This window comes from Palaemon carinicauda, chromosome 40, assembly GCF_036898095.1.
Source record: "Palaemon carinicauda isolate YSFRI2023 chromosome 40, ASM3689809v2, whole genome shotgun sequence".
Taxonomy (NCBI): Eukaryota; Metazoa; Arthropoda; class Malacostraca; order Decapoda; family Palaemonidae; genus Palaemon; species Palaemon carinicauda.
The window spans coordinates 35447995-35461152 of NC_090764.1; the positions used below are offsets into that span (position 1 = coordinate 35447995).

The following is a 13158-nucleotide window of genomic DNA, read 5'->3' on the forward strand; positions in this document are numbered from 1 at the left end:
AATTCACGACTACACTTTTTAAAGGCTAACCTAAGAGGCAGTGATTATAATTGGGGTTCATTTGGACACATGGATTCATTATTAAAATACTGGAAAACAGTTACGGAATCTTAACAAATCAAATCATCTTTCCATCTTATCCCAAAAACTTTATTGAATCTGAGTTCCACTATTTTTCGAAAACAGAAAAGGAATTGTATTTTCACTCAAGAATTTCCGTTTATTAAAATTGTATTTTCCGCAGTCCTTCAATCTCTCAAGTAAGAAGTTTAGAGTGCGTTTCAAAACATATTAATACGCAATTGATAAAGATAATACATCACTGAGAGAGAGAGAGAGAGAGAGAGAGAGAGAGAGAGAGAGAGAGAGAGAGAGAGAGAGAGAGAGAGAGAGAGAGAGAATTTCTAATACCAATGGGTTTAATAAAAAAAAGTCCATAAGGAAAAAAAAATGATCAAATTCCAGCCAAATGGCATATCCTATCAAGCGTCAAAATAAAGAAGTTTCAACATATAAATTATGAAAAAATAAAAAAAAAATAAATAAAATAAAGGGTAAATGTAACAAAAAATATAAAACCATAGCCCAAATACTTGCGAGGAAATATAAAAAAAGTTTCAATATACCAAAAAAAATAATAAACAAAAGGGCAAATGTACAAACATATAAAACCATACTCCCAAATACTCCCGAGTAAAAAGAATTGCGAGATTTCTTAAGCTATGAGCACATGTACAATATCGTAAAAGAATAGGTTTTGGTAAGAGCAGCAAAATCTCTGAAACCAGAAGAAAAATCTCTTCGCCCAAGATCTGAAAGGTATAATCCCTTGTAAGTAAAGGCTTAACATGGAAAAATATAATTGAAATTCTGAGTTAGGAGGTGAAATGTCTATAAAATCAATTGCCGAAAAGAAAATATCTTTGAAACTAAGAGCACCGAAATTTTCGAAGCCTGTAGGTAAAAGGGAAAATTCTAATTCCAAAATCTTAAATAAGTAAAACTCTAAACCCAAAGGGGTAATTGGGCAAAATCTTTAAAGGTAGAATATCAATTGGAGAAAGGTAACTAGGAAAAATTCTAAGGCCAAGAAGATTAATGAAAAAATCTATATGGGAAAGAAGGACAAGATCAAATCTCAAAGGCCAGGAGGAAAAAACGAAAATTTCAAAGGCCAATAAGAATAAGGAAAAATCTCGAAGCCCAGGAAGAACAAGGGGAAATTTCTTAGGCCAAGAAAAACAAGAGAAGACTCTAAGGCCAAGGCTTAAAAGGAAAAACCTCTAAATCCAAAAAGCAAAAGGGAAAATCTCTAAAACCAGAGAAAGCAAAACATTTTAAAGTGAAGAAATAAAGAGAATAAAACCTTCAAAGTCAATAAGTGAAAAATAAAATCACAAAAGAAATGGGAATATTTGAAAAGAGAAAAATTCCCTAAAGTCTAGAAGATAACAGGAAAAATTACTAAAGTCAAGAGGTAAAAGGAAAATATCTGTGAAACCACAGAGTAAAAGGTGAAAAATCTCTAACGTCAATAGCTTGAAGGAATAAATCTCCAAAGACAAACTGTATCTGGAGAATAAATTCCAAATCATAGGGCAAAGAGCTAAAACTACGAAAATCAATGGCTTTCATAATTTCTTAAGAAATTACTTTTGATAAGAGGTGAAAGGGAAAAATCTCCACAGAAAAATAATCATTTAACCAAGAGGAAAAGAGAAATAAAATAATTATATTACCAAAACATGAAATAAAAAAAAAGTACCTTTAACTAATAGCTGAAATAAGAAAAATGTAATATATAAAATGTTTATACAAACAGAATTAACAATTTACTAATCAATATATATAATCTGCTTAAAACGTCTAAATGTTTTCTTTTTCTACAAGCGGTTCGATACTGAATCATGACTTATATATAAACTTATAACAAACACACACACACTATATATATATATATATATATATATATATATATATATATATATATATATATATATATATATATATATATATATATATATACACGCACATATATATATATATATATATATATATATATATATATATATATATATATATATATATATATATATATGATAAGTGTAAAACAACCACGAAATAACGGAAATATACAAACATTAAAATCATACAATGCCTTAAACGAAAAATGTTTGTCTGATTTTTTCCCATATTAACATATATTCAAATTCGTCCCATATGTGTCTCCTAAACCTATTCCATATTTTCCCCTCCAGAGAGAGAGAGAGAGAGAGAGAGAGAGAGAGAGAGAGGAGAGAGAGAGAGAGAGAGAGAGAGAGAGAGAGATGAACTACCACTCACAATGTGAAAAATAAGAAAATTAAAGCTTATTTTCTTCACCTCTTATCATAAAGCAAATGCAACATGACCGTACAAGACCTTGCAACTCGTTAAAGAGGGACTCGGGATTCAAACAAAACTTGACATTTGGAAGCCGCTCAAAGAAAATATTATCCCATGTGGTTAGGCACACATCCCCAAAGAGATCCTGACAGAGAGAGAGAGAGAGAGAGAGAGAGAGAGAGAGAGAGAGAGAGAGAGAGAGAGAGAGAGAGAGAGAGAGAGAGAGAGAATCATAATTATGCAAATGAGTGGACGTTAATATCTGGATGAATGATATTCCAGTTTAAGATTCCCCATACGAGGCTGAATTTGCATAATAATCAAAGACATTAACAGACCATCAAAGTACCAGCTCGTCTGCAAAAGATTTCGTTAAGAAAATAGGGAAATAAAGCCTTAGGTTATAAAATTAATCTTTAAAATCCTTAAGGAAATCACAGCAATTCATGGCAAATTAGATAAAAATTACCTGCACACCGAATAACAACCGCTGTTCAAAGTTCTAAATAGTGTAGAAAAGCCACAAATCATTAGATGATTACATTCTTTGTTAGTAACAATTTCTGCACATTTTTTTTCTAGAAAACTCGTTCCAGAGATAATTCATAATATCCGCAACCATTATTCATTTCAATATATGTCCATTCTAACCATAAAACACAGAACCAGGCTATAACTAAAGTCTCTAAAAGTAGGTATATTACCTTTTCTTTTCTTGGTCAAATATGCAAAATTTTAGTCTTTGAGTTGCAGTAGGAAACTAATGGAGACGTTAAGTAGCTCTATTCGAAAACCAAGGCCACAAACTTAGGTACTTATGTAACGTTCAATGCGCAAAAAAAAAAAAAAAAAAAAAAACACTGAAATAGCTAAGATAGATTTATTACTGAGAACACATCTCCTTACTCTATTCTTAATCAACGTAATTTCATAAAAAAAGAAAAGAAAAAAGTGTAAAGAGCTGATTAAATACCCGGACAGGACCGACAAGAACACAGTCGGCTGCGTAAGAAGACGGCCATTTCGAAAATTTAAATTATCATTACCATTATATACTATTACAAGCATAATTCACAACACAAGGAATTTCAGAATGCTTCATGCCGAAAGAAGGCTTAGTGGTAATATCAGATATTCATAATTCATGAGACTGAATTAAAGTTGTGCTCATGGCTAGTCAGTTGTCAAGTGATCGCAACAATACTGTCACAGTAAGCTAATGTCTTCCTACAGTCAATGGACCTTGCTTGGTTGGAGAGGGGGCTTAGGCGATGATCATAGACTAGAACAATGCAACGGAACAGACTTGTTCCTTGCATCTGCTACTTACGAGTGACCTTTAAACCTTAATAGGCAAAGGAACTAAATTCAGAATAATAAATAAAAAAGTGAATAGACAATAAATGAGAAATAACAGAGATAAACAGGAAATAAATAATAATGTCCAATTAACATATAAATTACGTTTTCTATTAAATCTAAGACGCTAGGCTATATCTCTACCTTTTATTGTTCCCGTTTTGCGGAATTGGAATGATTCCCTTTTACACTCGTATATCATAGCCATTCTTTTCTATCTAATTTTGTATTCCAAATTTTGAAGTGATATCTTAAAATATTATTACTAAATAAAATGGCTAATAATAGGTGTTTTTTTTCATTTTGCTCAACTATTTATAGAAAAGAATAATAAATATTTTCAAACATAACTAAACAAGAAACCATAATGAAATTGTGGAAATATCTCTGTAACAAACTCAATAAGAATTAGGGTTTATGGTTCATACACACATACAATCCAAAAATATTCATAATTTAAAAGACGTCCTTATGTAAGCAGGGGTTTTTTCCTTTATAAAAAGTGAAAAAGAAAAAACACTCTCAAAATAAACATTTGTGATTTTAATCTTTCACTTTCCGGTTGAATACATCACAAAAGGAAAAACAAATTAATCTGGAGCTGCTCATACATCATTTAATTTTTCTTAACTAATAAAATTCTATGGAAGACGTTGAAACAATATGGGCGTGTTTGCTTTCCATTAGATGGCAGGATATTTACTCTGAAGTTTACATCAAACAATTCGTGGGAGAAGAGGGGTCGGATTATTTCTAAAATGTGCTACTTAGCCCTAAAGTTGAATCATTTACATAAGCATACATATGTATGTATGTATGTATGTATGTATGTATGTATGTACACATATAAATATATATACACAAACACACACATATATACAGCATATATATATATATATATATATATATATATATATATATATATATATATATATATATATATATATATATATATATATATATATATATATATATAATCTAATATGTGCGTATGTGTAAGGGTAAAGGTGATACAAGAGTCTTTAAGTATTATGTGGTTATAACATTGCAAACTAAGAAGGATGAATTCTTACATTTTGATTAAGAAAATGAAAAGGTGGCCGAATAACTAATATGGGAAGAAAGAACAGGTTTGAAAAAGCAAAAGCTCTAGAGATAGCTATAAATCAGTTAACCAATAAGGTAAAGAGTGAAAGGAAAAGTTGTACTTGGCATATACCAATCTACAAAATTTTTGACAGGCTTTACAGAGGAACAGTGCACAAAACGTTAGGGTGTTTGTATAGAAGATAAGTAGGTGAGGTCAACTTATAGTTTTTATGATGGAAGCAAACTGTGTTAGAACATTTAGAGGGGAGACTATCTGCTTTAGTATCAAAATTGGGCTGATACGAAAATCCACTTAATTTTTTCTTGGATATAGAAAAAAGGGAAATAGAAAAGCAAGGACAGCAATATTGAAGCAATAATGTGTTATAAGACGATATGTCGTCAATGGTGAGTGATTGATTAATTTATTTATTATGGGTTATCTGGCATCCTGACATCTAAGGTCATTGACGCCGGAATGGTGAGTGAAATGGTAAATGTTTGCAGCTCATACATTACCCATAATGAATAGCAGAGTAACAGCAGAATTGAAACTATAACGGATAGTGATATGATGTTACAAGAGGCGAGTCAAAAAGTAAGAATTCAGAAAGATAGCTAAGTGTGTGTGCAAAAGACTGAGCATTGGTGGGAATACAAGAGGATATTTGAGTTCACTCTTCTTTATGGCAGCATAAAATGTTGGAAGTGAAATGAATTTTGAATATGTTGAGGGGAATTATATGCATAGTTTATGAGGCGAAACAAGGTATGAAAAGATCAGAAATGTGGAGATATGAACAAGAAATTCTCAATAAAAGTTAGTATACGTGAAAAGATGGATCTGTGTTTATGGATGGCTTGATCACATGAAATAGAACACGAAAGGATGGTGAAATGAATATAATTTGTTATAATTGAATGACAAGGGAAAGACGCATACAGTACTAGATTGATGTTGTCGAAGAGTTTCTAGAAAGATAAAAAAATGGTGAACATTGTGTTGGGGGGAATTGATACGCTACAGAAGAACTTTGTACGTGCATGAAGAGCCCCTTGTTCCAAAACTTTTCCCCATAAAGGGTTCATCCACGATTCAACATTTCAAAGAACAAATATTGCAATGATGATAGACTTTATTTCATATTATAAGAATTATATGACACCCATTTCCAATATGGGTAATTTGGCAAAACTGTCTACAACATTGCCTATTATCGGGTTATTACCTTTTTATATGGTTTAGCATCTCAAAGATTCCATTTGGAAAATAACATGAAAAATGAGACTTGCAATAGATAAATTCACTTCGATTCTGTATATTTCCCTTGTATTTTGGTTATATAGAACCATTAAAACAATAAAACCGCTTACGTTTTTTCCTAAAACGAAATTATGGATGAATTGTTTAATAAAAATTTAACCGCAATACCAGGGGAAAAAATTACACAGGAAACTATAAAGAGCAAATTAATACTAATTCTTCAATTTGTTTCTGTAAAGCTTAAAATTTTACCCGTTAGGGCACCCGGAAAAAAGACAATAAAATCGGTGACAGTGTTGAAGGCTAACGTTACATGTACTAAAGCGTTGACATGTGTCTTGAAAACCTCTTGAGGATGCAGTACGTAATTATTGTTGTTCTTGCCAAAATTACCTTTCAAAGCAAGTATTTTGCATTCTTTCTGTAAAGCAATACTTCAATCAGAAATAATTACGGCTGACTGAATTTATTCCGTCATAACTTAAGTGGTATAAATTAAACGAACAATGGCCTTAATACAGAGTTTTCTGTCTGCAACTACAAAAATTCCCCATATATACGAAACAAAATATCCTTCATGAGTTCATAAAAATCTAATCCATACAAATCGGATAGAGAAATATATCATGCTCACTGCTTAATTCATAAATCCAAGACGGATCCAACACCAACTTTAGCAAATATCAGGTTTCCAATACATGCGGTATATTAAGCGTTGCAAAATGTCATTAAAATCCCTTAGCAATGCTTAACGCGTAAATTAAATCTAAAAAATATTATTAATGATAAGAATATATTCTAGAAATATCCTGAATTTTCTCCGAGAATAAACCTCAACCATGGACCGACCATCTTATACAGTAACTCCAAGCTCCAGTTAAATACATGCATTGTTTCTGTGTAATGTATTCACGGGGCAATTTCAGAGACTTTATTTATACCCCAAGAATCTAAGGATTTCACAAAAATAACAGTGAAACTTAAATCATATATTACTTAATTTGAATCAATGGGTATTTATGCCCAAAACAAAAAATTCTGAACCACAGTTTCGCAACAAATATATGAAATTCAAACACATTTATTTTCTCTAAAAATTATTTTCAAATGTTAACCATATCACAACTCTTCCAAATATTATTCAGTGAAAATAATATCTAAATCATATGAAATTCACTTAATAAATTAAGTATGCTATAAAATTGTCAAAATCTTACTTTTGTAACTTAAATCTCATAAAAAAACTGTCAAACTTGTAAATTTTGGTAATTAATCCAAGACAAGTTCAAGGTCAAGCTTTGAAAGTTTCCAGAGAAATAACATTATAATATTGTAGAGGCAATTCTAAAAATAATAGCGTTCTATTTAATCAAATTAAAATTCTCTAAAATGTAATGAGTTAACCTGAATTTTCCCGTTTTTTTTCTACAAAATGCTAAACAGTAAACCAAATTTTAACAGACTGATAAACGGATGAGTGCCTTTAAGATATTTACGAAGCCCTTTGCACAGAAATGATAAAATGGTTCATATTTTCCAAGCTAATTCGAATCATAATTCTTAATGACCAATTTATCAAACCAGCATATAAAACTCCACTACGGTATTATTTTGAAGTAGCCCGGTTTACTTACGACAATCTAAAAGAAAAAAAAAATCCAAAACTTAATTACAGTAAATGAATTACTGCCGTATAATTACGCTGCCACAATTCCAACTTATATATAAAAAAAAATATGAAACTCGCTGCCAGTTTCAACATGGTCCTTAATTAATGTAAAAGGCCATCTACATTTCTGACCTAAATCCGGAGAATAATATAATTACAAGGTAATTCCTGCCTTTGCGTTAGATGATGTGACGTAATGATAATATACGAATGTTATTTATTTTCTTATGCGGAGACGAATGGGAAAAGCAACCAAAAAAGTTACTATAGAAAAAATTATTAATGGAATATATTACTTTTTAAGAATAAAAAAAAATTTACAAAACATATTTCCTTCAGACTGTTTTTAATCATTATTCAAGTGCTGTAGATTTTTTTTTTCTTAAATTAACGTATAAACCTAACATTTCCCTACGCATGAATTAGAACACTTTAAGGGTTAGCGACCACATAGCTAATACACAAGAAGTATTCTTTGAGAAATTTTCTTATTATTTATATATTTATTATTTTATTTATTATTCATTTATTATTCATAAAATCATTTATTCAAGGCTAAAATGTTAATTCTAGTAGAGAGAAAGAAGTCATTGTCCTACTCCTACGCTTGTGGACCAGGTGCAGGAACCGTGTGGGAAGCAATGCAAATTGCTCAACCTTGGGGGTGATATGTTTCGCTGATTTATCGAAACAAAAAATTCTCGCTGACAGACCTGTGTGTAACGAGGGAGAGAGAGAGAGAGAGAGAGAGAGAGAGAGAGAGAGAGAGAGAGAGAGAGAGAGAGAGAGAGGAGAGAGGAGAGAGAGAGAGACGCATACATCTCAAGCTGGATAGCATTTACAAAGTAGTTTAAGATATTACTTGGCTTTTATATAGCACTGAATGCTGCTTTCTTACCAAAATAGAAAAAAAAACATGTACTTATTGCTATATTTTCACATAACATTAAAATATTTTTTGAAATATTTCCCATAATGGTATGTTAAATTTAAACCATTAATACAACGTAAAGTTGAAGCCTATGGTTAACTGACAAATAAGACCAGTTTCGTGCTAGGAATAAACCTTCCATTTTTCACACAAGGACACATCTTAGAAAGACTTGAGGTTTGACAAGGGTCGATACAGGAAGAGCAATGCTTATTGGATTTACGGGTTAAATTTGGGCTACATGGCCTAATACTGGGGCCGTGGAGGTCATTAAAAGTAAAACGGGATAGTAAAATTGCAATTCAAAATGTTAGAAGTTAGTCAACAAATATTGCTATTCTAAAAGTTAAGGAACTCTAACACTGTAATTTAAACATTAACGTGACTGTAATATTACAATTCAGAAGTTAAAAGGTACTGTAAAATTGCAATTTAAAGTTAAACGAGATTATAATATTGTAACTTAATAAGTAAAAGGGACTGTAATAATGCAATTTGAAAAGTTACAAGGGACTATAATAAAGTAAATTTAAAAAGTTACAAGACTGTAATAATGCAATTTGAAAAGTTAAAAGGGACTATAATAAAGTAAATTTAAAAAGTTACAAGAGACTGTAATATCGCAATTCGAGAAATTAAAAGGGGATATAATATTGCAATTTGAAAAGTTGAAGGACTGTAATATTAAAAGTTGAGGGATTGTAATATTACAATCTAAAAAGTTAAAAGGAGAATTATTATTGCAATTAAAAAGTTCAAAGGGAGTGTAATATCATAACATAAAAAATTCAAGGGGACTATGATATTGCAATTTAAAAAGTTACAAGGGACTGTAATGTTAAAAACTGAAAAAATAAATGGGAATATCAGATTGCAATTTAATGAGTTAATATGAGTTGTAATATAGGAATTAAAAAGTTAAAAGGTACTGTAATATCGTCATTTAAAAACGATGTATGACACTGCTTTATTTATTTATAATACTCACAACTTTTCAGCAGAGCATAAAATTATCGTTTGTTAAAATATTTACTTTTATCCACTTTTCCTCTGGTAATTACTCTTTACTCTTTCTAATTTTTTCGCTTATAATTATAATCTTTGGTAGTTTCTCTAGCAAGTTATCCTTTTTTAATTTGTTTACATTCATGTTCACTAGTAAAAATAATGATCATGATAATGAGGATGATGATAAAAACAAACCAAGACAAACCCATATCCTCCAAATTCATTAATTTTCATGATATTCTTCATAATAATTATTATTATCCTTATTTAAAATCAAGGTGAATAAACAAATCTCTCTTTTTAAGTGCAACTTCCACTACTACTACCACAGTACTAAGGTCGGAACACTAATCTGTTTATATTTCTTGCCAATGGCCTATACTATGGAGTATCAAGGATTGGTACGATAACTTTAGAGCAATAAATCCATGTAAAAAAAAATCATATGACGATATTTCAACAAAGATAATTTAATTCATCGTAGTAAATGTTACCAAAAACATTAAATAAATTTATGTTTTTACTGTGATGCTTATGCAAGGTAATAGAAAGGATGTATTTCTTTAAATGTAAGGTTGCAGTGTAACTGTAAAGGAATGGAGAAACTAAACTTGTACAATTTCCGGATATTGAAAAAAAAAAAAAAAAAAAACTGTCAATTCGTACAATTCTAAAGGTGGGAAAAATACAACATCGTAAAATCAGTATTTGAAATAGGAACAGTGAAGGACAATAAATACACTGCAATATTTTAGGGAATTCCTCATTAGAATATCCAATTTCATTATATAGAATGCAGTGGTGTACAGAAAAAGGATTTATAGGTAACACGTAAAGTAACACGTTTACCATTTCAGGTCGACATCATATGGCCTCCGCACCGGATATAGTTCATAATTTAAACTCATTAAGCCCAGAGTCCTTGGGAAAAACATATCAGTGTTGCTTTTTTTTTTGGGGGGGGTTGATAGAATTAAAGACTCTAAGTAGGAGTCAAGTCATGAAAAATAAAAAATACATATGAAATAATTTTTGTGTATTAAGGCTTCTGTTGCCTTAATTAAGCCTAGCAAAGTAACCTTGGTTTCAGGGCAAAACATAATATTTAAGCCCAAACTTGTGTAAAACAGGAGACTGTACCATTCCTTGTCAGGAAGTTAGGGCTTTGACAAAGATTCTGCTTTATACCTCCCTGTAGATTAGGTCAATTTTCCAGTTGGTCTAAGCACACTTTCTTGTAGGTCTGAGCTGCTTATTTTCAACCGTTGTTTACAAGATTAAAAAAGGATAAATTATTATTTTCTTTTTCGCTTTATGGATTTAGCGAAGTCCAACCTAATCACCCGTATATAATAATGAAGAAGTGTCAGGTTATATATATATATATATATATATATATATATATATATATATATATATATATATATATATCTATATATATCTATATATATAAATATTACATATATATATATATATTACATATATATATATATTACATATATATATATATAATATATATATATATATATATATATATATATATATATATATATCCCGTCCCGCTGAGCTCTCCCTACCCTCGGATAGTGAGGGAGAGGGAGTATCATACCCTGGTAAGAAAAGGGTGCATCTGTGCATATCTGAATATTTAGCTATCATTTTTGACGGATCGCCTACACTAGTTTGTTATACAGATATGAAACACCAACTGATCCTAACGAATTTTTGTGAAAAATATGAATTTGAAATGAATTCTTCATTACCTGATAGCTCTCTGTGCCCTAACTTGTCCAACTGATCACGCAATGAATGAATGAATGAATGAATAAATGAATGATTGAATAAAAAGCTAGGTTATGAACCATCAACCTGACACTCCACATTTGACCTATTGGAAACCTCCCTGTCTGGCGATATGTCGGACTGAGGTTCGAGTCCCGCTCAAGCTCGATAGTTTTTTGTAGTTTCTGCAACCTTACCATCCTTGTGAGCGAAGGATGGGGATTTATAGGAGCCTATAGGTCTGATTGCTGAGTCATTAGCAGCCATTGCCTAGCCCTCCCTGGTTCTAGCTTGGATGGAGATAGGTCTTGAGCGCTGATCATATGTATATATGCTCAGCCTCTAGGACATTGTCACTACCCCTTGCCTCTGTCATTCATAATTTGCCTTTAACCCTTTATAGAGTTAAAGCTTGGATAAGCTGCACGCTACACGTACTGACAAACGGACGGAAATTGTGATCCCAATATACCTCCTTGAATTTTGCGTGCGAATCCATAACCGATATACAGATCGAATTTTTACTTACCATCTATGAGCTTTGGCAACGTTCAAGCAGAGGCCTTGCTAGATCTTCTTTATCTGAAAGATTGAAAAAAATAAAAAGTGAATTTGGTCGATTCGTATGAGCTAAATTTAAGAAAGTATATAAAGAAAAAATAGACCAAAAAAAAAAAAAGGAAAATTTCTGATTTGAAGTAACTATAGTTACTGGAAACTGTATACTGTACTGTAATGAGTGATAAAGTCTACGCACATTTAGCGCTATACTTGAATAACGACGTTATAACATTGGCGGTTAGGGGAACTTGAAAATACTCTGAGTTATGGAAATGAAATATTTACAACTACAGCACCCACTAAAATTAAATTGGATAGAAACAATCAAATAAAATTTAATGTTTTATGACCCTAAAGATATATCTAGGTCACTCTTGTGACGAGGTAAGTTATAAAGAAGAGTCCTATACGATGATTTGGGTATAAAAAAGGGATATATGAAAAATATTAACACTGATCCCATAGTTTTTTTCCATACAGATTATAAAAGGATTGGTATAGAAAAGGATAAAATTATCACAATTTGCGTAACATTTAATTAATATAAAAAGAGAAAACATGTCTAGCCGGTCAAAACACTGACCTAAAATATAAAATTCTTTTATATTTCCGTCAGTGTTTCAACCGTCTAGAGGGCCTTTGCGTCAATAGGCGTAGGAGAAGATGATGATGATAATATGCAATATCTTATAATGAAAACTTTTATAGATGATCAAAAACTGGATAATTTTAGCATAAAAGGACAAAAAATGTCCATACTGTCAAAAAACTCACCAATAATATACAATATCTTATAATGAATTTTTTTTATAATTGATCAAAAAACCAGGAAAGAAATTAGAAGTTGATATTAATATACAACTCCAAAATATTTCCAGAATATCAAAACACTGACCTATAATATGCAATATTTTATAATGAAAACTTTTTATAGATAATCAAAAACTGGATATTAACATAAAACGACAAAAAAATTCCATACTGTCAAAACACTAACCCATAATATGCAATATCTTATAATAAAAACTTTTCATTATTAATAAAAAAAAAAGGAAGAAAATAGAAGTTGATAATAATAAACAACAAAAAATGTCCAGACTGCCAAAACAC

General features: G+C 30.8%; 1 protein-coding gene across 2 annotated transcripts in view; it reads right to left on the bottom strand.

Annotated features, from left to right (window-relative positions):
* Ent2 (Equilibrative nucleoside transporter 2) overlaps window positions 1-13158 on the bottom strand; it is a 1033466-nt gene that overhangs the window by 695202 nt on the left and 325106 nt on the right. For both annotated transcript variants that reach the window (XM_068363488.1, XM_068363487.1), the window contains exon 2: window positions 12017-12069. The gene's annotated coding sequence lies outside the window, so the exon portion shown is untranslated. The remainder of the gene's footprint in view (window positions 1-12016; window positions 12070-13158) is intronic.